At 41.2% G+C, this 23,750-nt stretch overlaps 1 protein-coding gene across 1 annotated transcript in view; it reads right to left on the bottom strand.

Annotated features, from left to right (window-relative positions):
- Popdc3 (popeye domain cAMP effector 3) overlaps positions 1–22,191 on the bottom strand; it is a 30,647-nt gene extending 8,456 nt beyond the window's left edge. Inside the window, exon 1 of the mRNA XM_090337695.1 lies at positions 22,098–22,191. The gene's annotated coding sequence lies outside the window, so the exon portion shown is untranslated. The remainder of the gene's footprint in view (positions 1–22,097) is intronic.
- Between the last annotated feature and the right edge of the window lie 1,559 nt (positions 22,192–23,750).

Genomic DNA, 23,750 nt, shown 5'->3' with positions numbered 1-23,750 from the left:
TTAAGAGCAGTTTAATTACTGCTTTGATTAACGACAACTCTGGTAGCCAGTAGTACTGAGTTACTTTTTGGTTGTTAGGCAACACCATCAGTTCAAAATTCCATCAGTGTTCAACTTATTAATGAGAATCCAATCCCAACTTTAGTATGCATTCCATATGCTTAATTCTTATTTCCTTTCTTTTTTTTTTGCCAGTCCTGGGCTTGAGCTCAGGTCCTGAGCACTGTCCTTGGACTTTCTCAAGGCTAGAGCTCTACCGCTTGAGCCTCTGAATCACTTCCAGCTTTTTTCTAGGTATGTGATACTGAGGTCTTCATTCATGCTAGGCAAGCACTCTACCCCTAGGCCAAACTCTTGGCCCCTCAATTCTTATTTTCTTAGGAGTTTTTCCCCCTTTTTATCCTTGAGGTGATACATTTACTCAACAAAGCTGTGCTGGGCATATTTTAAGAATTCTCTCGCTTAACAGCCCTGTTGAGGAAGGTGCCATTTTCTGTGTTTTGCAGAAGAGAAAACTGAAATTGAAAGCACGTAAACAAGGTGTTCAAAGTCATAATACTTACAATGGAATTGAGTTTCTGCCCAGATCTGCCAAAGCTCACAGGTGTCCTCGGCTGTATTATTTTGCTTACAATATCCAGTAGCAGTATTAGACATTGTAGGTCCTTAGTCTCTTTTCTGCTACTGACTCGAATCTTAGCATGTTTGTTCAGCATCAGAACTGACACCCTTTCTCTTCACTTACAAGGTTCAAATGAGAACATCTACATGAAACTGTAAACTTTAAAATAATATATAGAGATGACCTGTTTCTTGCATGTCATATTGCTGAGCAACTAGGGCTACTTTGGTTTTAGAAAAGCCTTCCCTTCCCAGGTGATTGCTATTGAGGACAGAAATATAGATAGATTATTTGCTCTGCTACCCATCATTTTTTTCTTTTTTTTTCCTTTTTGTAGCATTGGGTTGGACCACAGGCCCCTACACTTGGCTCTACCATTTTTTTTTCTATTTGTTTTTTATTGTAATGTATAGAGGAGTTACAGTTACATTCGCCAGATAGTAGGTGCATTACTTCTCACACATTGATACTCCTTCTCATGTTTTTGTCCCCATTTCCATCCCCCAAACCCTCTCAATCATCTTGTTTCCCCCTTTCCCTTTCCTATTTCAAATAATCAAATAAATGTATATACAATATACCAGGTAACAAAGTCAGATACGGTAGGTAACAATATGAGATTAACCAAAGGATAACAAAAGAGAAGAGAAACAACATAGTACATTAAGAACAACAATCACACAAAATAAAGCTAATTTTGTTTTATATTTTAGCTATATTTTAGACATAGATATGTTTTTTTGCCTGGACTGTCCTAGGACTATAATGCCCTATTGATGCCTTTTTCTCTTTCTTTTTTTCTCTTCCTTTCTTCCTCTCCTTCTTTCCTTCTTTGTTGTTGTTGATCATGGAGCTTGAACTATGGGCCTGGGCGCTGTCTCTGAGCTCTTCAGCTGAAGGCTAGTGGTCTACCCCTTGAGTCACAGTGCCACTTCTGGTTTTGTGGGGGTTAATTGGAGATAAGAGTCTCACAGACTTAAAACATGAAACTGCAGGGCCAACCCATGTTGCTCCAGGAGCCTGAGTGTAAATCATCCATGGAGGACATGAAACCCCTCAGAGCCCCACAGAACAAGAAAGAGCATGTTACCATGAACCCCCAAAGAGACCCCCTAGCCCCTGACCTCTCCACTTCGGCAGTGACTATCTCAATAGACTGCCCAGGTGTTGGACTGCAGGCCGCCAGGACCAACACTAGTCTGCCAAGGTCAAATCTTGACAGCCCTGCTTTGACCATCAAGCGCATCCTGAACACCTACAGTGGCCAAATAATTGAGGGCCGAACCACTGATAACTTGGTTGCCAGAAAATGCTCATCGGCCAAGGAGATGAAATTAAGCAAGAGTAAGGTGGCATCGAAGACTGGCAAGACTGTGTGGTCTGACTCGCATAAATCCACAGCAGAGGGCATGAACCATGCCACTTCGAACACCAAGGGAAAGCATAAAACCAAGAGCTGTCCATTCATGGACAACTATGATGAATTCAAAGCTAGATATCACTCTACGGGCAAAGAAGTAAAACAGGGTGGCGAAACCTCAACGCCCAACCCCTCAAACACACAACTCCTCGGGGAACAAGGCTGTCAACTTTTAAACTCGCTACTGACCAAAAAAACTGTGAGTTCTAAAAGAGTTTTGGGCACCGTGGCTACAAACACTAAAAAGGCTGGTGCCTCAGCAGGTGATAACTCCATTAGGCAAGTCCTCCTCAAAGCTCACTAAGAGGGTCAGGTTTGACCCTCTTCCATGCCTGAGCTGGCTTTGAACCACGATCCTCAGATCTCAGTCTCTTGAGTAGCTAGGATTACAGGCGTGAGCCACTGCACCTGATGCCTTTCAAATAGAGTTACAGCTTCACTCAGATGAGGTTTTATTAACTTTATGCCAAGATAAAACCATGATCATTCCATTCTCTGCTTTCCAAGTAGCTGAGATTACAGGTGAAAGCATTGGATCAAGCCCAAGCTCCTATCAATGTTTAAATTATAAATGGCTTCCAGCCTGTGAGGACGATCTCTGTGCTCTTTCCTACTGTATGTTCTGACCTCCCACTAGTGGAAGGTGCAAATCCATAAGCAATGCATCTATCTTCACTTTCTGAAGGACCAAAAGCCAGTCTCTAAGCCAACAGCAATCTTCTGCCATAGATTAGTGTGCGGTGCTTCCCAGCAGGTATCCTCACATCGTTCATATCTGAATCACCTCGGTGACTAGGTAAAACTGCCCCTTCTCTGGCTCTGCTTGGAAAAATGAGCTGGAGTCTTTGAGATAAGGTTCAGAAGACACTTTCCCATGAAGCCCTAGTTGATGCCCTATGCACATTTAAGTTTCTGTTCTGTTATTCTATGTTAATACTGGATGATCTCTGAATTGCTATTGCTTATCTGCACCTCAGTTTGGTCTATTCTTGGCTGCCCCTGGCTGGTTACTTGATGTTCTTTGGTCTCTAGCTCTTCTCTAGCCAGCCAGCTTCTATTCTTACTTACCAGCAGGGTCTTTGTCTCAGCTATACTCTAAATATGTATGTTATTTTTCTTTAAACTTTCCCAGACCTGTTTCTATATCTCACTGTTAAATATCAGGCTTGGACATGATGGAGGCCTGTTGGGGGCCGAGTAATGCCATTCTAATAACTTTCTGCTGAGACCTGTAGTAGGGGTAAACAAGTGGACCTCTTTATCCTGCCCACCTGTTGTGCTGATAGGCTCCCACACCCAATATAAGGAGGGGAGTTTTAGAGGGAGATTCCTGCCTTGATGAAGCTGCGTGGCGTCTCTGTTCGTGCTCCAGAGAAGCAAGGCTGAGTGCAGGAGGATAGTGGGCCCTCTCCTCCCGCGGCTTGGACTGGTTGGGGTGTGTTTTTCCCATTCCTCTTCGAGAGGGACTGGGGATGAAGGACCCCGACATATTGGTGCCCAACGTGGGGCACGAAAGAGGCACAAAATGGGGCATGAAAGGGGCACAACTGTGAGTTGAGCCAAGTGAGAGATACATGGAGGAAAGACTGAAAAACCAGAGAAAACCTGAAAGGCACAAAAAGACTGAACAACCAAGGAAACCTGAAGGGAAAATGCAGGCTGAAGTCGCTCACAGGGAAAAAGAAAAAGACAGGAAAACAAGGAGAAAGAGAGGAACAAAGAGAGAAAAAGAAAAAAGGTGGTAAACAGGAGAAAGGGAAGCAACTACCTGAGAAAGTCAAAGAAGAAAAACTCAAAGACTTAAAACCCAGAGAAACCTGAAAGGAAAAAGGGACTGAAAGGCCAGGGAAACCTGAAGGAAAAATGCAGGCTGAAACCGCTCACAGTGAAAGAGAAAAAAGACAGACACAGGGAGAAAGAGAAAGAAAACTCCTCAAAGACTAAACCAGTGAATGTGTGTGTGTAAGGGATTTTAATCATTCCCAGATCACCTCCGAAGCGTGGGTCACTTCGGGAGGAACCTCGCGGAGGGCGAGGCAATGTCCCAGGAAGGGAGGGACCTTGCGGGAGTCTCTGGCCAGAGCAGTAGGGCGAGGCTAATGGTTACCTCGCGGAGGGCGAGGCCTATTTTCTATTTTTCAAGAGATTTTAGAATAGAACCAAATGGGTTCAGACTAGAACGACTGCGAATGTGTGTGTGAATGGTAAATCTAAGTCTATATGGGAGTAAACAATTTAAGAACAGGTGTAAATCTAAGTCTATACGGGAGTAAACAGTTTAAGAACAGGTGAAAAGCGCAGACTTGAGAAAGAGAATTAAGTGGTAGTGATCTAGAAAGCCTGTGTTTGGGTTCAGAATAGTTGAAAACAGGCTAAAGCTTTTTAAAGTCCCTGACAAAAATATAGAGACAACGCCCCTGAGTCAGCTTGAAGAAGTTACAGAAAATGGATCTTCGTCCATAACCCCCTTAAAATGAAGGGACCAGAGTCATTTTTGGACAGTAGTTTAAAACAAAAAGGGGGGGGACTGGAAGACTAATTCTTCCATTGCCCTGCTATTCCCTAGTTAATGTTGGAATGTTTCCCTATTTTCTCTGTTGTAGTCAGCCACTCAGTATATACTAGTGCCTGTATAGGCAGAGGAGAATGCTTTCCCGCTCATCAGTAAGACACTTTGGTGTTTTCCTGCCCTTACTGCTGCGAGTATTGTCCTTGCCACTGTGGTTCCTACAGAGAATGCTTTGAATGTGAGGACTGGAATTGTTATGTGCACAAATGACAATATTCTAACTTTGGGTGATTGTTATCTTGACACTATTTTGGGATTGATCAGTTTGGATTTGTTTTTATGCACTATAATTGTAATATGTCTATTGCCTGCCTACAAACTCAACGCAGAAAGTGAATGCTAATGAGACAGGCATCTGCTCCAACGGAAATAGGTGCATCCCCTCAGGTCTGATTTGCTTAAATGGACGGCTGGTAGTCAAAGACGGGCAAGTCCCAGCTGTTAGCCTACTAATGAGCTTGGAGACACCTAAGACAGGCACAGCTGAGCTAATATGGTGGTAGCCCCACATATATTAAGTTTTGTCTTTTTAAAGATAAAAACGGGGGAGATGTTGGAGGCCGAGTAATGCCATTCTAATAACTTTCTGCTGAGACCTGTAGTAGGGGTAAACAAGTGGACCTCTTTATCCTGCCCACCTGTTGTGCTGACAGGCTCCTGCACCCAATATAAGGAGGGGAGTTTTAGAGGGAGATTCCTGCCTTGATGAAGCTGCGTGGCGTCTCTGTTCGTGCTCCAGAGAAGCAAGGCTGAGTGCGGGAGGACAGTGGGCCCTCTCCTCCCGCGGCTTGGACTGGTTGGGGTGTGTTTTTCCCATTCCTCTTCGAGAGGGACTGGGGATGAAGGACCCCGACAGAGGCCCTTTTAGCTCTAAAATAACATGACTGTATAATACTCCAAACACAGATCAAAAAATGGAGCTGAGCAATCCTAACTCAGCTGGTGTTGTCAATTTGTAGTATTCGTAATATGAAAAATCTTAGTATAAGGTAGTGCCTAACTTGTTTTGTGTGGCTCAGGTGTGAGCATTTCCCCCCACATCTCAGGGATTTTGTTGTACAACCCCGAGTTAAAAACTTTGCAACTAATGTTAGAGACTGGGCATGGGAAGGCATCTGGCCTCCCTGTCTACCTGGCTTCCATCATAGAGTAGTACATTTATTTATTTAAAGCATAGCTATTTGGTCTTCTCTGGAAACATTTTTTTAGCACTTCTTACAAATAAAATATAAATTGTACATTACAATAGATGTATATAGATGTATATCTTATTGATTGGTGGTTTTATATACAAATTTTGACATTCATCTGAACTTGTAAATGAGGTCTAGAGTGGTCTTCTATAAATGCTTCAAGTGTGTGTGTGTACGTACGTACACATGCTTGTAACAACTCAGGGCCTGAGAGCTGTCCCTTAGATTTTCTTGCTCAAGGCTAGTGCTCTAGCATTTAAGACACAGCTCCACTTCTGGCTTTTGGGTGGTTAACTGGAGATAAGAGTTTCATGGAATATTCTGCTTGGGCTGGCAGATCTCAGTTTTACAGCTATGTTTGCAATATAATTCTGGCAGAAAAAAATAATGTGTTAGGATGCCCACGAGCAATATTACCAGTAGCTGAAACAGTTTTGAATTAGATGCTGAATTAGAAAAAAGGACTATATTGTAGACTACTAGGAAGAAGAGACAGTATCTACTGACAGTTCAGAAATCAGAGGAAAGGGGAACACAGTTTCAGTCATGTCCAACCCGATGCTCTTGGCCTAGAAGAGTTCACAGCAGAAACTAAGGAGCAGGGTGGCAGAAGGGAGATTTAACAATTACACACACACAGTAACTGCAAATGGATCAGAGACCTCAAGGTCAAAGCTGATTCCCTGAAAACTTTACCAGAAGGAATAGGAGATACACTAGGTCTCCTTAGCACAGGTTGGAACTTCCTTAATAAAGACCCAGAAACACAACAAATTAAAGTCTGGACAAATTGGACTGCATTAAACTGCACCTCACTCCAGTTAGAATGGCCGTGATCAAGAAATCTAATAACAGATATGGCCAGGACGGATTGCTACTACACTGTTGGGAGTGTAAACTCATTCAACCACTATGGAAAGCAGTATGGCGATTCCTCAAAAGACTAAACAGAGCTCCCCTATGACCCACTACTTGGCATTTACCCAGTCATCCAGAAACAAGGACATACTAAAGGCACTAGCACAACCATGTTCATTGCAGCACTATTTACCATAGCAAAGATATGAAACAAACCCAGATGCCCCTCAGTAGATGACTGGATCAAGAAGATGTGGTACTTGTACACAATGGAAATCTATGCTGCCATCAGAAAGAATGGCATTGCCCCATTTGTAAGGAAATGGAAAGACTTGGGAAAAATCATATTAAGTGAAGTAAGCGAGACCCAAAGGAACATAGGCTCAATGGTTTCTCTCATATGTAATAATTAGTACACACCTAGGACTCTCCTAGCAAAGGATTACAGTAGCACAAAACCTAGATACATAAGGTCATATAGGATGAGACTAAATGAAAGGATCTCTAGGATATGGAAACAAGAGCTTTATCTAGAGTAATTGTTGTTCTTAATGTACTATGTTATTTCTTTTCTCCTTTGTTGCCCTTTGGTTAATTTCATATAGTTACTGTATTTGACTTTAACCTTGTATATTGCATATATGTTTATTTGAAATAGGAAAGGGAAGGGGAGAAGACAAGATGATTGTGAGGGGGTTGGTGAGGGAAATGGGGACAAAAACTAAGAGGTATCAATGTATGAGAAGTAATATACCTACTATCTGGCAAATGTAACTAACCCCTCTATACAGTACCTTGATAATAAAAAATAAAATTAAAAAAAAACAATCACACACAGGGTAAGACTCGAGTCAGAAAGATTATTTAAAAGCTGGATATGAGACAAATGAAGTTTGATCCCGAATGACCTTGATTAATGGACTTAGATAGAAATTCAATTGATAGCTGTTAGACAAATGTGGACAACTGATCTCCCAAATGTGGCTGGTCTGAATTGAGAAGTCATGTTCAAAATGGATTTTGTAGACAATACAGAAGAACTTGTCACTAATAATTCTTAGGTTCATTACATTTTGAAATGAGTGTTTTGTCGATGGATATTAAATAAAATCTATTAAAGCTAAACTCACCTGTTCTAACTTTGAAAAACATTGGTACTGGACAAAGTTAAATTACATATGTAACTAGCTAATATTTGCATTATGTGTGCTTCATGATATGTCTATTGGAGAGTGTTGGTGTAGAGCTTCTCAGTAGCAGCGAGAGGAAATGCTGTGCTAATGGTGTGTATGTATAATGCATAAACAAAGAAATGTGGAAAAACTTCCCAAGATTGTAAGCAGTGAATTGATGTAAATTATTTTTGCAACACTATTCACATGCTGCAGCCAGTCAGATGTAACAAGGCATAGATGTCACCATCTGGTTTCTGCCTACCTGGGTGGCAAACTCCTCACAAGGAATACACACTTTTTCCTTTTGTGTTAAGAGTTCAACTTTCCAAAGCAATTATACTACTTGATTGGATCTCATTTTCATATTCTGATGATTCCTCATAGAAAAGAAATCCCAGAGAACATAGAACTCCCAGATAATCTCATTATTTTTACACAGACAACTGGATTTGCTCTTCTGGATTCTAGAAGGGCTGCCCCAGCTGTTGCTTTCATACAGTTGGTGCAGACTTCATGAGCCACTAGACTGCAGATGAGCCAAACCTTGGATTCTGCTTACTGATGAAAGTGTGGACTAAGTCTCTCTGAAAATTAAGTTTTCAAACCTATACACACTGACTACATTGCAGTTTTCTGAATCTCATGTATCAGTTGATGGTACATTTGATTATTCTCAATATGGCTGATCCCTTGTCTCATCACACACTATAGCAGGCAGAATTCCATGGTCTCAGAATTCCTGCCTCTCCTGGCACATACATAGACCCCGTGTAATTCCCTCTCCTTGAAGTTGGACAGGGCCTAGGACTGAGATGAGATAAATGGCCTCTTAACTAGGCAATGTTTTATGGCAAATGGCAATAAAATAGTCATTTCTATGGTGCTATTATACAGGTATACACCAGAGGAGAGGGACTGGAAGGAAGAAGGCAGATAACCACATTAGCAAAGTCAGGGAAGAATGGCTCCTCAGGCATCTGTGGAAAGCAAGACATCATGGGAATGGAGTCCACTCTGGCTTCCAGCAGCACCATACAGTTTTCCTTTCATGCTGTCAGAGGGTCTCAACTCTAAGTCACGTGAACACCTGGGGCACCTTCTATAATAATTGTGACAATCATCTGCCAGTCTCACACACTCATCCAACATACTTCCTTGCTCAACTTTCAGATCCTTGCTCTTTATAAAATTTGCCATACAGATAAGATACTCTGACTTTTCAGAAACAGCCAGAGACTGACACTCAAAATACAGCCTGAGATAACTTAAATATTTCTGTCATTCTTCTAATCCATGTGATTCCACACACAAGATTATCATAAATTGAGCAGTGAGAAATTAGTGTACTAGGTAGCCATCTTATCTTACCTACATGCTACTACGAGTATATAGCAACTACCGAGCACTTACAATTTGCTGGATACATTACGGAGGATCTTAAGATGATAGCATGACATTTAATCCTCACAACTCTTCAAGTACCAGAGTTTGAACTCTGGACTTTGTGCTTGCTTGGCTTTGTTTGCCAAGACTGATGCTCTACTGTTTGGTCCATGCCTCCAGCAGGGCTAGATTTGTTGATTATTTGGAATCTTGCAGACTATTTTGTCCAAGTAGACTTCAAACTAAAATCTCCCAGATCTCAACACCCTCCATTGCTAGGATTATAGGCACAAGTCACTATCAGCCAGCTTCCCCACAACAAATCAAAGAAAAACCAGATAAATAGGATCATATTAAACTTCAGAGCTTATGCATGGCAAAGGACATAGCAAGACAAAAAGCCCACAAATTGGAGAAGCTATACACTAGCTACACAACAGATAAGAGCCTCATATAAAAAAAATATACCTAGAGCTCAAAAAAGTTAACCTCCCCAAAAACAAGTCCTCAAAAGAAACAACCATTCTATTAATAAGTGGGCTAAAGCATTAAAAAGCGACATCTCTGAAGAGGAAATAAGAATTGCCAATAGATACATGAAGAAATGTTCAACATCTCTGGACATAAAAGAAATGCAAATAAAAATACATTGAGATTCTACCTCACCCTGTTAGAATGGCCATTATCAAAAAAACAAATAATAATAGATGCTGGGAGGGGTGTGGCCAAAATAGAACATTACTATACTGGAAATGTAAACTGGTTCAATAACTCTGGAATGCAGTATGGAGGTTCCTCAGAAGAGTCAACATAGAACTACTCCAGCAAGTGGTCCTGTGCAGTTATCCAAATGACCACAAACAAGGCCATATTAAATCTATCAGTACAACTATGTTCATTGCAGCATTATTTACCATAGCTAAGATATGGAACCAACCCAGATGCCCCTCAGTAAATGAATGGATCAAAAAAATGTATATATACACAATGGAATTCTGCTTCCATCAGAAAGAATGGCATCATCCTATTCATGAGGAAATGGAAGGCTTGGAAAAACCGAAAGTGAAGTAAGCCAGACCCAAAGAAACATAGGCTCCATGGTGTCTTTCATTTGTAATAATAGTGTATATCTAGGACAATCCTAGAAGAGGATCACAATAACTCAATAGCTATGTACATATGGCAATATAAATAATGCTAATTGAGATGCACTCCAAGAAATGGAAATGAGGTTTTTTTGTTTCTTTAATGTATTGTATGAAGTTATTTTTTCCATTCCTTTCCCCCTCTTTGGTTTATCCCCTGTTGTGACTGTTTTTGGTTTTGGCACCCTGTGTCTTGTATATATATGTTTATCTGATTTAGGGAAGGGAAGGAGAATCACAAAATGGTGAGACAAAGGACAAAGAGTGAACCAATGCAACAGCGATACTCATAATATGTCATGTTGGAAATGAACTTTACTAACTTGGGATGGGAATCCAGGGGAAGGAAAAATGGGAGAAAATAAGGGAGGGGTTAACACTGTTTGAGAAGAAATGTATTCATGGGCTGGGAAGGTGGCTTAGCAGCAGAGTGCTTGCTTAGCATGCGTGAAGCTCTGAGTTCCATTTCTCAGTACCACAGAAGCAGAAAAAAGCTGGAAGTGGCACTGTGGCTCAAAGTGGTAGAGTCCTAGCTTTGAGCATAAGTAGCTCAGGGACAGTGCAGAGGCCCTAAACTCAAGCCTCAAGACTGGGAACAAAAAGGAAGGTACTTGTTACCTTATTTATGTAAATGTAACTCCCCTGTACATCACCTTTACAATTAAATTAAATTAAAATATGTGTACAATTGAATGCCATTTAATTAAGTAATATGGCAGCTAAAAGTACATATATATAATAAAATGCTGCTGCCTCATGGATTTTCACCAATTGAGGGGGTTTCCTGTGACAGGTGTAGGCTCACTGTATTTGATTGTCTGTATTTTACCCATGAGAAAACCAAGATCATGAGGGAAATTAGGTTACTAAGAACATTTAAGTGATAGAGCATAGATTCTCTCCACTGTAGGTGTGGGTACCAGTATCTGCTCGCTCTTGCTCTGTCTGCTGAGGACTAAGCATAGGGCTTTGCACACACTAAGGAAGTGCCATCCCCAGTCTAGAGTCTGCTGTCTACTACTGTGCTATATGTTTCATGGATATAATCCAAATCTCTATGTATCCGGATTTACTGGAACAAAGTGATAACATCCCGATTTTCTTCAGTGTTAGATTCAAATCATTTTAACATCTTCTTATGACACACATCTTGAGCCATAGAGGATGAGAGGGTAGGTTTTTGAAACACTCAACCTGGTCATTCCAAAATCACTCCATTAGAAGAGGTAGCAGTAAGCCTATCTTTCTCAGGATTGCTGCTTTATATCTTTGCCGGGCTCTGTTCTAGTTCATATCCTGAGAATTGTTCAAAGTACAAGCAATAGGCCATTCCCTTTTCATCAGCTAAGATATGTAGTAACACTCCTACATGGCAGACTCCTGATAAAAGAGGTAAAGGAAACCACCTATTTGGTTATTGCAAACCAACGATTAGAAACCAGCTGTCCTCACTCCGAGTGACCTCTATGCTGCAAATGCACACAAGTGTTTTCTGTGTTTAAGTTCTCAAGTTCCTTCCTGGTGAACAGCTCCAACAAGATCATGTGCTAGCTAACTGCCTACCAGCTTTGCTTTATTCTAGCTAAATGACTGGATGAACAACATACTTGGGTCAGGGGATTCCATTTTAGTCCTTAGTTGCAATCTTGCAATCGGACTCTTTCAGTATAGGGAATGAAGGAGTAGTTACCATTACTGCAACTGAAAAGTAAAACTAGATTGTATTGACAAATGTATTGTCAAAATGTATTCCTCACAGCACTATCTAGGTCCTGGAGGCATCCATGAGATCCAGATGTTCCCTTTTCCTTCCTCTCCTTTTCCTTCTCTCTCCTCCTTCTCCTCTCCTATTATTCCTTTCCCTCCCCTTCCTCGCCTTCAAAATTGAAAACTGGATCCAACATGTAGCCTTCCTCAATAGACTGCTACATGACTGCTAGAAGTACTTTTGCCTCAGCCCAACAACATTTAATAGGTAGCAAGTAATGCTTGGAACCACAAGCTGGTCACAGCTAGGGCTGTGTGATGAGTTTTTAAGAAGTGTTTATATAAGGCTAGTGCTTTCCCTTTGGTTAGAAGTAAGAATGCACATAAATGCATAAACTAAATGCACATACTCGACAATCTTCCCATTCTATTTTTTATATTTTATTGTAAAAGACTTAGCAATATCTGAATTTTTACTTTCAGCCACAGACTTTTCTCTTTGCAGTGTTGCCTGGGATTATCTGCACTGAGGATTATTCCCCAGCTCTTGCTGCTCAGAAGAAAGCACCTCTCAGGAGATAACTTCCTAACCAAATCTGATTAGAACCAAACCACCCAGGCTGTTAACTGAGCATTTCTTTTTGTAGGAAAGCTCACAAGTGTAAAAGCATAACAACACAAATCCTTGGAGGATAAAACATGGTGAACCAGGGCTGACAGCAGACATTTGAGATGGGGGGGGGGGTGCGAGGGAGCTCCTACATGGCTCAGTTCAGCTGGTCACTGTTCCATGCAGTCACTCAATCTTCCTGGTGAACTGAATCATGGGTACAGAAACATGAAGGTTATATCATGCTCAAACCATTTCCCAATATGTCAGTTGTATGGAACAATGCATGTTTTCAAAACATGCTTTATGGCATGATTGATTATCAGCACTTAAATGACCAGTAACGTATTATAAATCAATATAAGTAACAACTAAAATCCCTGCCCTCATGGAGTTTGCGTTGTACTGAAATTGAAATGTTGATGCATTTAAGCCTCGTTTCCAAATTATGAAGTCTATTTTATTTAGCTAAAAGTATATCCTATTCCAGGAACCAGACACTCACGCCTGTAACCCTAGCTACTCAGAAGACTGAGATCTGAGGATTTTGATTTGGAGCCAGCCCAGGCAGGAAAGTCTGTGAGATGCTAGTCTCCAGTTAACCACCAGAAATCTTTGAGCTGTGGCTCAGAGTCATGAAAATTGGCCTTGAGCAAAAGAGCTCAGAGACAGCACCCTGGCTCTGAGTTCAAGGACTGATACACACAAAAGAGTATATCTTGCATGCAAATTAACTACTTAAAACTCATTCAAGTCAATTAGTCTGTAATGAGTTTTAAATAAATGCTACATTTTTTTTTCTTTTTGCCAGTCCTGGGCTTGAGCTCAGGGCACTGTCCTTGGATTTTTCTCAAGGCTAGAGCTCTATTACTTGGGCCTCAGTACCATTTCCAGCTTTTTTCTGTGTATGTGGTAACGAGGAATCGAACCCAGCTCTTCGTGCATGCTAGGCAAGCACTCTACCTCTAGGCTAAACTCCAGGCCCTAAATGCTACATTTTTTAAAAGACAGCCTAAAGTCTTAAAATCAGAAAGCAAAGATGCTTATTTTTAGAATTCCTATCAAAGACCAACCGTCCTCTCCCAAATTCCCAAACATTCTATGTGCTATCAGAAGAGCAAATTAAATATTAATACACCCATTTCTGGATAATAAATGTTTGTAGGTTTATGTAGGGATAAACTTATTTGTACACTATAGTACTTTTCTCTAATTCCTTGGCAATAAAACTAATCATGTCTTAAGGAAATAATGAAAACCCTATCATTTCCTTATGTATTTAAAACTAAAGATGTCAATTACACACAACTGAAAACATTCACTGTTTCATTAAACAATCAAGGGATTCATTAAATAATTAAACAACCTGTAAGAGTCATCTTACAAAATTAGCCTATGAAAGCATTTCCTTCTAATGACATGCTGACCTTGTCATACATATAAATATATTTGTGCATACACATATTTATATATACAAATATATGAAATATTCATATAGTTAATATATCTACTAAAACACATTTATAGATTTAAAAATTTTGCTTTAACATGGGAATGGATTACATGTTCAACAAGTAATGTACTTACTACCTTATGGATGTAAATTACCCTGATAAATTTTTAAAAAAAAATTGGCTTTAAAAAGACCTTAGTTCTTGAGGACCCAGATACTAAACCACAGACCTATGGCCATCTAATCTTTGACAAGGGAGCCAAAAAAATAGAATGGAAGAAAGACAGCCTCTTCAACAAGTGGTGCTGGCAGAACTGGTTAAGCACCTGCAGAAAACTAAAGTTGGATCCTTCTTTGTCACCCTGCACCAGGATTAACTCCAAATAGATCAAAGACCTGGAGGTAGAAGTCAACACACTGAAAACTTTACAAGAAGAAATAGAAGACACATTAGGCTTCCTTGGCCCAGGTCGAAACTTTCTCAATAAGGACCAAGAAACACAACAAATCAGAAAAAGGCTGGATAAGTGGGACTGCATTAAACTGCAGAGCTTCTGTATGGCAAAGGACATAGCTAGTAAATTAATTAGGAAGCCTACAGAATGGGAGAAGATCTTCATTAACCACACAATGGACAAAGGCCTCATATCTAAAATATATCAACAGCTCAAAAAATTGAATCACTCCAAAACTAATCTCCAAAGTAACAACCATCCCATTAAAAGATGGGCCAAAGACTTAGAGAGTCTTCTCTGAAGAAGAAACAAAAATAGCCTATAGACACATGAAGAAATGCTCCAGATCTCTGGTCATAAAAGAAACGCAAATCAAAACAACTCTAAGATTCCACCTCACTCCAGTTAGAATGGCCAGGATCAAAAAAACTAACAGATGCTAGAGGGGATGTGGCCAGGAGGGATCACTACTACACTGTTGGTGGGAGTGCAAACTCATTCAACCACTATGGAAATTCCACTCCTTGGCATTTACCCAATCATCCAGAAACAAGGGCATACTAAATCCACTAGCACAACAATATTCATTGCAGCACTATTTACCATAGCAAAGATATGGAACCAACCCAGATGCCCCTCAGTTGATGAGTGGATCAACAAGTTGTGGTATTTGTATACAATGGAATTCTATGCTGCTGTCAGAAAAAAACGACATCTCCCCGTTTGTAAGGAAATGGAAAGACTTAGAAAAAAAATCATATTAAGCAAAATAAGCCAGACTCAAAGGAACTTAGGCCCAATGGCTTCCCTCATTTGTCATAATTAGTAGAAACCTTGGGCTCTCCTAGAGATTTACAAGGGAGCAAAACCTAGATACATAGGGCCATACAGTATGACGCTAAATGAAAGGACCTCCAGGATATAAAAACAAAAGCCATATAATGAGTGATTGTTGTCCTTAATGGACTATGTTATCTCTCATTTCTTTTGCTGTCCCTTGGTTACCTCCTATTGTTACAGTATTTCACTTTGTTATCTGATATATTGGATATATGCGTATTTGGTTATTTGAAATTGGATAGGGAAGGGGGGAAAACAAGTTGAGGGGTGAGGGTCGGGGAGAGGGAAATGGGGACCAAGACATGAGAAAGGGTATCAATATATGTGAAGTAATAGACCTTCTATCTGGCGAATATAATGTAACCCTTCTATTAATTACAATAAAAAATATGTGAAAAAAGACCATAGTTCTATACAGTTCCAAACAGATCGTGATGAATATTACTACTTCACAGTCAAGTATTTCTTTTCTCAGTTAGATTTTTTTGGTTACAAAAAAGTCAATCCTTGGTTTTGGCTGGCCTACACAATGACCAAAAAATAATGAGAACATTTTTAAACAACGAGTATGAGGCTGTGATCAAAGACGAGAATCACATGGTACAGAACTAGAAACAAAAGCACCTGAACTCTAATCCTAGCTCTCTTATCGGGTCTCTGTAAGCCTTGGTTTAAGGAGTTACTTGCACATTCATCTCCAGGGGACACTTTCTATAGCAACCAGACAGCCAACACAAATGAGGGAAGTGCTGTGCAGGGAAAGAAAGCCTCAGGGACTTTCCCTGCCCGTGCAAGAGGAAATCCCTCCTTAGCTCCAGCTGTCTATGCTGAGGGAACCTTGTGCTGTCAGATCAGCTGCTTATTCAAGAGAAGATTTGATGAGAATTCGCCTGACTTCAAAAATGCCAGTAACTAATCATTTTACAAGCACCATTAAGAGTTACTGCTTTAAGCAGGCAAAAAATTGGAGTCCAGGTCTGGCTGCACACTGCCATTCCACACCTACAGAACCAAGATCTACAAAGAGCCCTGTTAGGTCAAGCACATTTAAAACTGAAAGTGAACAGAAAAGATTGCAAAGAAAGCTGGGACCCTACAGCAAGCTGAAATTCTAAACAGAAGGTTAAAAAATGTTTGTTTCTATTTTTTTCTGTAGAGATTAAACTTCCTATTCTAACAGATGAAATTAGACATTATCTATCATTCATGCACTGTGGCTTGCAAAACAATTATAATATAACATGTGCCTGGAATTTGATTTTAATACCAACCCTCCTCCAGCTTGGGTGAAGAGAAAAATATAATAACAGCTAACATCTGTTGAGTAGTAACTCTATGTCAGAACCGGTATGAAGTATTTTCTGTGTGTTATTTCATAGCGACAAAATACTACAAGCAGTAGGGAGAAGTATTCCAGGTTATGAGCAAGGAAAACTCTTTGAAAAATGGCTTGGTCAAATTAGAATCTTAAAATCCTTACTCCTGGCCTGTATTGTTTAGAGATTCTGCTAAAGTTCCATTTATGAACTAATTGCCTTTTTAGTCATTTAGACAAAATTCTGGATACAGAATTTTAATCGTGATATGGCTTTGCTGACGTAGTAAACTCCAGGAATAGAAAGAAGACCTCAGGACATTAGCATGGGGAGAAGTTTTACAGCCATATTAGATCCTGGAAGCTAATGGAGGTAGGGCTACAGAATTCTGAGGTAAGGAAATTGTAAAGCAAAATTTAATTCAAATATCAGAATAAGACACACATCACAAACATAGGAAGACCTGGAAAGGCACCCTTTTAAGGAAATGAGCCCTTTTGAAACACTTCCTCTCACCAAAAAAAAAAGATATCAACAATATCAAGACAAAGAAAGGAAGAATGATCATTTAAGAGTTGATATTTCAGATACCAAGATAAAAGAGCTAATAATACGCAATGCTTATATTTAAAAAATGAAGACTAAATGTCATCTTAAATGAGGTTTATAAAATCCAGTGTTAATATCAAAGATCCTCATATGAAAAGTTTCAGACGAAGAAGGGTGACAATATAAAACTACCAATCACTTGTCTTATATAATGGGGTGCTACTGTCAAAACCTTACGAAACACTTCATTGATCTTGACATGTATCCAGAATCCTGTCAATTTGGAGTATTATTTTATGACCTGCTATCTCTCAGGATATAGAAACACTGAAGGTTATGTTTTTGTGGTTGCGACAGTGTCTATATAACCCAGACTGGCCTTGAACACATGATCCTTCTGACTCCACCTCTTCCATGCTGGAATTACAGGTATGTACCACCGACACCTGCTCCGTACTAATGTGAAACCCAGCAATTCCTTCACTGTCACTCCAGCCTCTTCTGTATAATCAGCTTAAAAAACTTAAAGCACCATTATTGTTATCATGTGAGAAGAAAAACTTTAGAAAACCTGAGCCTTCATTTGAAAAACAACTCATCCGTCAGGCAGCACTTGGGACAGCCAAATTTTATAAGCAGGGCATGGAAGCAAAGCAAAGAATTATCTGACATCTGCTTCATTTGGGCACGGTGCAATGATGAAGGGGCAGAGTGCAATTGGCTGAAGCTTGGCAGTTGATGATTGGTTGAAACCTGCCCATTGTCACAAAAATATATACTTTTTTTTTTTTTTTGGTCGTGGAACTTGGACTCTGGGCCTGGGCGCTGTCCCTGAGCTCTTCAGCTCAAAGCTACTGCCTTACCCCTTGAGCAACAGAGCCACTTCTGGTTTTCTGGTGGTTAATTGGAGATAAGATTCTCACAGACTTTAGTGCCTGGGCTGGGTTTGAACTGCAATCCTCAGATCTCAGCCTCCTGACTAGCTAGGATTACAGGTGTGAGCCACTGCACCCGGCCAAAAATATATACTTCTAAATTAAGTTTCAGTTTGTTTGCATACAAAATTAGGTTGCAGTTATAAAGGGATTCAAAGTAAGGAAATGAGATTCAAGCTGGTGGCCTTCAGCTTATCTAACAATTCTGTTTCTTAAAGTAATTATTATATCTATAATAGTTATATTTATATATTTAATGATAGAATTTAATAGTTGAATTGTCTTTCAACAGATCTTATTTTTACAAATGCATAGATTTGAATGATTTGAATGTAAATGTTAAAATAGATATTCTTGGATGGTAGAATACTACTTTTACTTTTGCTTCTTAAATAAAATATCTATACATTCTTTATAGTGATTTTTAGGAAACAATGAATATTAATATGAAAAATATAAAAATTTCAAAGAGCTTAATAAAAATCTGTGACCATCAACAACAAAACAAGCAGCAACACTGTTAAAGTTTCTGTAGATCATTCCATATTAAAGAAAAATCCCACAAAAATTAAAGGTCACCATGGATTTCTCTCCAGGCCACTTTGTCCCATTCATTCCAAATAAGTAATCTGTATTCATATTTAAATTTCTGAAATAACATCAATGAAAATGTATACAACTGAAATGAAATGTTCAATTAGAAATACTATAAGATTCATGTATTTCCGAATACTTTTTTTGTCAGTCCTATACCTTGAATTCCAGGCCTGAGCACTGTGCTGGGCCTTTCTCAAGGCTAGGCTAAAGCTCTACCACTTGAGCCACAGTACCACTTCCAGCTTTTTTCTATGTATGTGATACCCGAGGAATCAAACCCGGGTCTTTGTGCATGCTAGGCAAGCACTCTACCAGTTGGCCAAACTCCCAGCCCCCTTTCTGAATACTTTTAAACAGACAAAAGGAGAAAATAGTTTGTAATAAGCCCATTCATTATCTCCTATTACCATTATCTCGAGTTAACAAAATGTCAAGCCTTCACAACATCAAATGTTGCGATTAAAAACAAATATTGAGCTGGGCACTGGTGGCTCACACCTGTAATCCTAGCTGCTCAGGAGGCTGAGATCTGAGGATAGAAGTTCAAAGTCAGTTTGGGCAGAAACTGAGTCTCTGCGAGACTCTTATCTTCAATAAACCCCTCAGAAAAAGCTGGAAGTGATGTCGTGGCTCAAGTTGTACAGCACTTGCCTTAAGCACAAAGAGACTCAGGAGACGGTGGCCAGGTCCTGAGTTCAAGCCCCGGGACTGAAAGGAAGAAAAAAAAAAACCCAAATACTATAACCCCCACAAATACTATATTTAGCCTAATATCTTTCCTGTCAAGGAACATTCTCCAGAAAAGAGAACCAAGATTAGCTGTGCGCTTACTATTCACAGGCACTAGATCTTATACCCACCAAACCACCCATCTGAGAGTCACAGCAACTCTGACATTTGAATATTATTACAGATCAAGAATATCTTAACTAGAATTCTTGGGACTAGAATTCCAGGTTTTTAAATTTCCAGGTAAAAATCATCAGTCATAAAATGATAATAAAAAAACTCCATTAAAAACATTCCAGAATCTGGATCTTTCTGAACATCCTAGTTGCATGCTAAAATGTCACTTTTGTATTTTGAGCCAGCTGCTAGTAGTGAGACCTACACGGAAGGAAGAGATTATTAGGAAGACTGTAGTTCCAAATCTGCCCAGGGAAGAAGGTTTTGAGACACAATCCCAAGGGACAGAAGTTGAATTGTAGTAGAGTGAACTACTTATCCCAACTACAACTGTAAAGCTGAAGAATAAATAGGACCCAAAAAGTACTGGAAGCATGGCATCTGCCCAGCAAGTGCAAGGCCCTAAGTTCAAACCCCAATATCAATACCAAGAAGAAGGAGGGGAAGAAGGAAGAGGAGGAGGAGGAGGAGGAATCAGCAATAGCAGCTTCACTTTTTTTGGAGCATTTTGGATTTCAGATTCCTGAGCCAGGGATGCCCAACGTGTGTCAGCACTGTTCAGATAAAAAGAAATTAGGCTCAATAAAAGATAAGGCTCTCCCATTCTATGAGGACAGCTGACAACGAAGCTGCTCTGCTAGTAATGTTCCATCTCTCCTTCCTTGGAGATCCTGTCCTACCCAGTTTCACAGAGTGAATGAGAACACAAAATGACAAAGTGTCACTGTAAATCTGTGGAAATTAACCCCTGCACTCTGGGTCAGAAGAGGAACTATTGTATCATAGATAATAATTCCAGCAACTTTTGGTTGCTTATTTAATTCGGATACCTGTTGTAACTTTCACTTTAAGAAATCTTCCTCAATTACTCAGGCAAAAGTTTTCCTTTCCCTTAAAAAAATCAAAATAATGTTTCAACAGGCTTTTCTAATAATTAGAAGCAAACTCATACTCTTTATCACCCCTACTCCCAGTTAGCCAAAATCACGAATGACCTTAGACTTGCAACTATATGGGATATTCTTCAAAACAGTTCTGAAATTTCTTGCCTGTCAGTTGTGTGTTGTTACATACACTGTAGCAAATACTTCCTAACACTCTTAATCTTTGCTGCAGACTGGTCCAAAATAAGCAGGCATGAATGCTGTGTGTCAATTCCATTAGTCGTGTAGTAAACAGTATGGGGTTTGGGTTCCCCTGCACATTTTGATTTAATAGCCTACACTGTAACCACTTAGAAGCACTGCAAGCATAATGATTCTTCAGTTCGTTTTGAGACTGATTGAATAAACTCGATTATCAGATGTCTCCTATTTAAATGCATACCAAAATTTGGGGAACAAATAATACATCTAGATGTCAGTTCTCATTGATGTGCCAACCGCTTGAAGACACACCTTTTTTTTTTTTCAGGACAGGAAAGCAAAGGTAACAAATTATCTGGGAACTGGAGGCAGCTCGGTCTCTTCATTTTTTGCGTATGTGGAGATGGAGACCCAATTTCTGTTTATGTAATTCTTGTTTGGCTTTCTATTGCCTCAAGGGACAATGCCAAGTAACTGGGCTATCTCAGGAAGAGATGAAGAGTTTTTCCATGCAATAATCTCCAACCCTTTCCTTCTCTATTATTATTATTTTACTGTGCTTCTTTAATCTTTTCCTAATATATAGGCAAGCACAACTCCACCACTGCAACTGATCTTGGGTGATGAAGAAATTGAGTGGTGTGCAAATTTCGTTCTTTTTTTTTTTTTTTTTTTTTTGCAGGGGGGATCCCCAAGTGGAGAAACTAGGTCAGAGCTAGTCCTGGGGCACAGCTTTCTCCTCCCACCCCCAGGAAGACCCGGACTGCAATCAGGGCCTTTGCTTACATAAAAGAAACTCGGGCCCAGCCCGGACTGCCTCCCCCCCAGGTGGAGACCCACCACCACTCGGGCTCCTTGGATTGGCCTTTGCGCCCTGGCACTTCTGGCCTTTTTCTCAGGGTTCCCAGTGCCCGGGGGAGCAGCGTGCCTGGGACTTGTGGGAACCCCGAGAGAAGATTCTCGGGAAAGCCTCTCCAGCCCGGGCCGGCCGGGAGGAAACAACCCAGCAGCCATCGCCCCCCTGCCCCCAGCTGGGACCCTACGGGTTCCCCGGGGTCCAGAGCCCGGTGCCCGGCCGAGGAGCGAGCGCGGGCGCAGAGCCGCCCGGTGGCCCCCCTCCTCCCGCTGCGCTCTCCTGGGGTCGGTGGCCTCCTACCCCCCACCCCGGGGCGGAGCCGGGCCGAAGCCGCGCCCGCCAAGTTGGCCAACGGCGAGGGTTAGGTGCGCGGGTGCGGGCGGCGGAGCCTGGGAGGCGCCCCGGGCGGAGTCCTCTTCTTACCTGGCCTCCCTCGACCCCGCGCGGAGCTCCGGCCTGGCAGAACTTTCCCCGCCGGGTGCGCAGAGGACTGGGCGGACCTGCGGGCGGCCTCAGCCGCCGCCCTCCGTCTCTGCCTCCCCGCCCGTGGCCGGGCGCAGCGTGACCGCCGCGGGCTCCCGAGCGGTGCTCGGCGGCAAGGCGCGGCGGGGCGCGGCCGGTGCGGGTGGGGAGCGGCCCGGGCGCGCGCTCTGGGGCGCAGGCGGGCGGGGAGGGCGCGCGGGGCGGCGGCGGCGGCCAGCCCCGGCCCCTAGGGCGCCCGCAGTGCGCCCCTCCCCGAGCCCACCCACCGCGGACCGAAGTTCCCAGTCGGCCCTGGGCCCTCAGCCCGGCCCTCCAGACCACACCGGGCGACGCGCGACCCGATCGCGGGCTGGGCTGGGAGACCCTGGGGAAGAAAATCCAGGCCTAGAGGAATGGATCAGAAGACACCTGGAGGAAGTGGGTCCCAGGCACGCGAAGAGATGAAAAGAAAAGACAGATGTCCAGAAAAAAAGTCCAAAAAGGGATAAGCAAATGCGTGAAACTTAAAGCAACAATCGAGTACCTTTTCCTTAAAACTATACTCTTTTCATATATTTTTATTGTAATTAATAGAAGGGTTACATTATATTCACCAGATAGAAGGGGCATGACTTCAAAAACTATAGTCTTATCGTTTAGATAGTTGCACAAAGGAGTTGACATTCAACAAAACAGTAAAATAGTAAACGAAGATACGGCCTCTTAATGTCACCTCTTTCCTCATTCTCCTCCCCCCATCCCAGCCCTTTCCCTTCAGTTTTGTGACTGCATTTCCCCTTTCCCCCTCTTCATGTGTCTACCCCTTCCCCTTGATCCCATCCCACCATCACCGCTTCCTGGTGTTTATTTTGTTAGACTGTGAGTTAGACTTTCTAAGGAATTACATAGATTGAGTTCTTTCCTGACTCCAGCATATTCCAATGTACACACTTGTCTCCATCCAGTATATTTTGTCTCTCTCTATGAAATTAGCGAGGTTTTGGGTTGTTTGTGCAAAGTTTGTGATGATGGCTGTAAAACTCACAACTTCTTCAGAAATTTAAACTTTCTTGCTTACTATCACTTGCTGTAACCATCGGTAACCACGATTACAAGACAAACAAAAAGCCCTCTTCGAATAGTTCTTCTCAAGATGGCAAATACATTTGATTGGTAACTTGTAGTTAGTGTAGACAGTATTATTGTAGGACTAATTACTGAAAGATGAATGTTGATCTATGATAAGATAGACAAGAACAGCGTGAGAGTTTCCTCCACCTTATTAAATATAAAATAAATTGTAATGTCAGCAAAAAACGGGGAAAACTAAAGTTGTTAAAGTAGTCTCTCAATAAAGAGTAAGCAAAGAAAATTTCCAGATGTTTACATATCAAATGATGCAAGTAAGCTATAGGAATATGCAAGTTATACGCCTTTTTAGTACGCAAGTGTGTGTGTGTGTATGAATGTGCATGTGCACACACACCTGTCCTGGGGCTTGAACTAAGGGCCTGGGTGCTGTCCCTGAGCTCTTATGCTCAAGGCTAGCACTCTATCCCTTGAGCTGCAGTGCCACTTTTTTTAGTTTCTGATTGGTTAACTGAAGATAAGAAT

This window comes from Megascapheus bottae, chromosome 8 (genome assembly GCF_031878675.1).
Source record: "Megascapheus bottae isolate mThoBot1 chromosome 8, mThoBot2.hap1, whole genome shotgun sequence".
NCBI classification, from domain to species: domain Eukaryota; kingdom Metazoa; phylum Chordata; class Mammalia; order Rodentia; family Geomyidae; genus Megascapheus; species Megascapheus bottae.
This window is presented reverse-complemented; position numbering and strand designations above follow the sequence as displayed.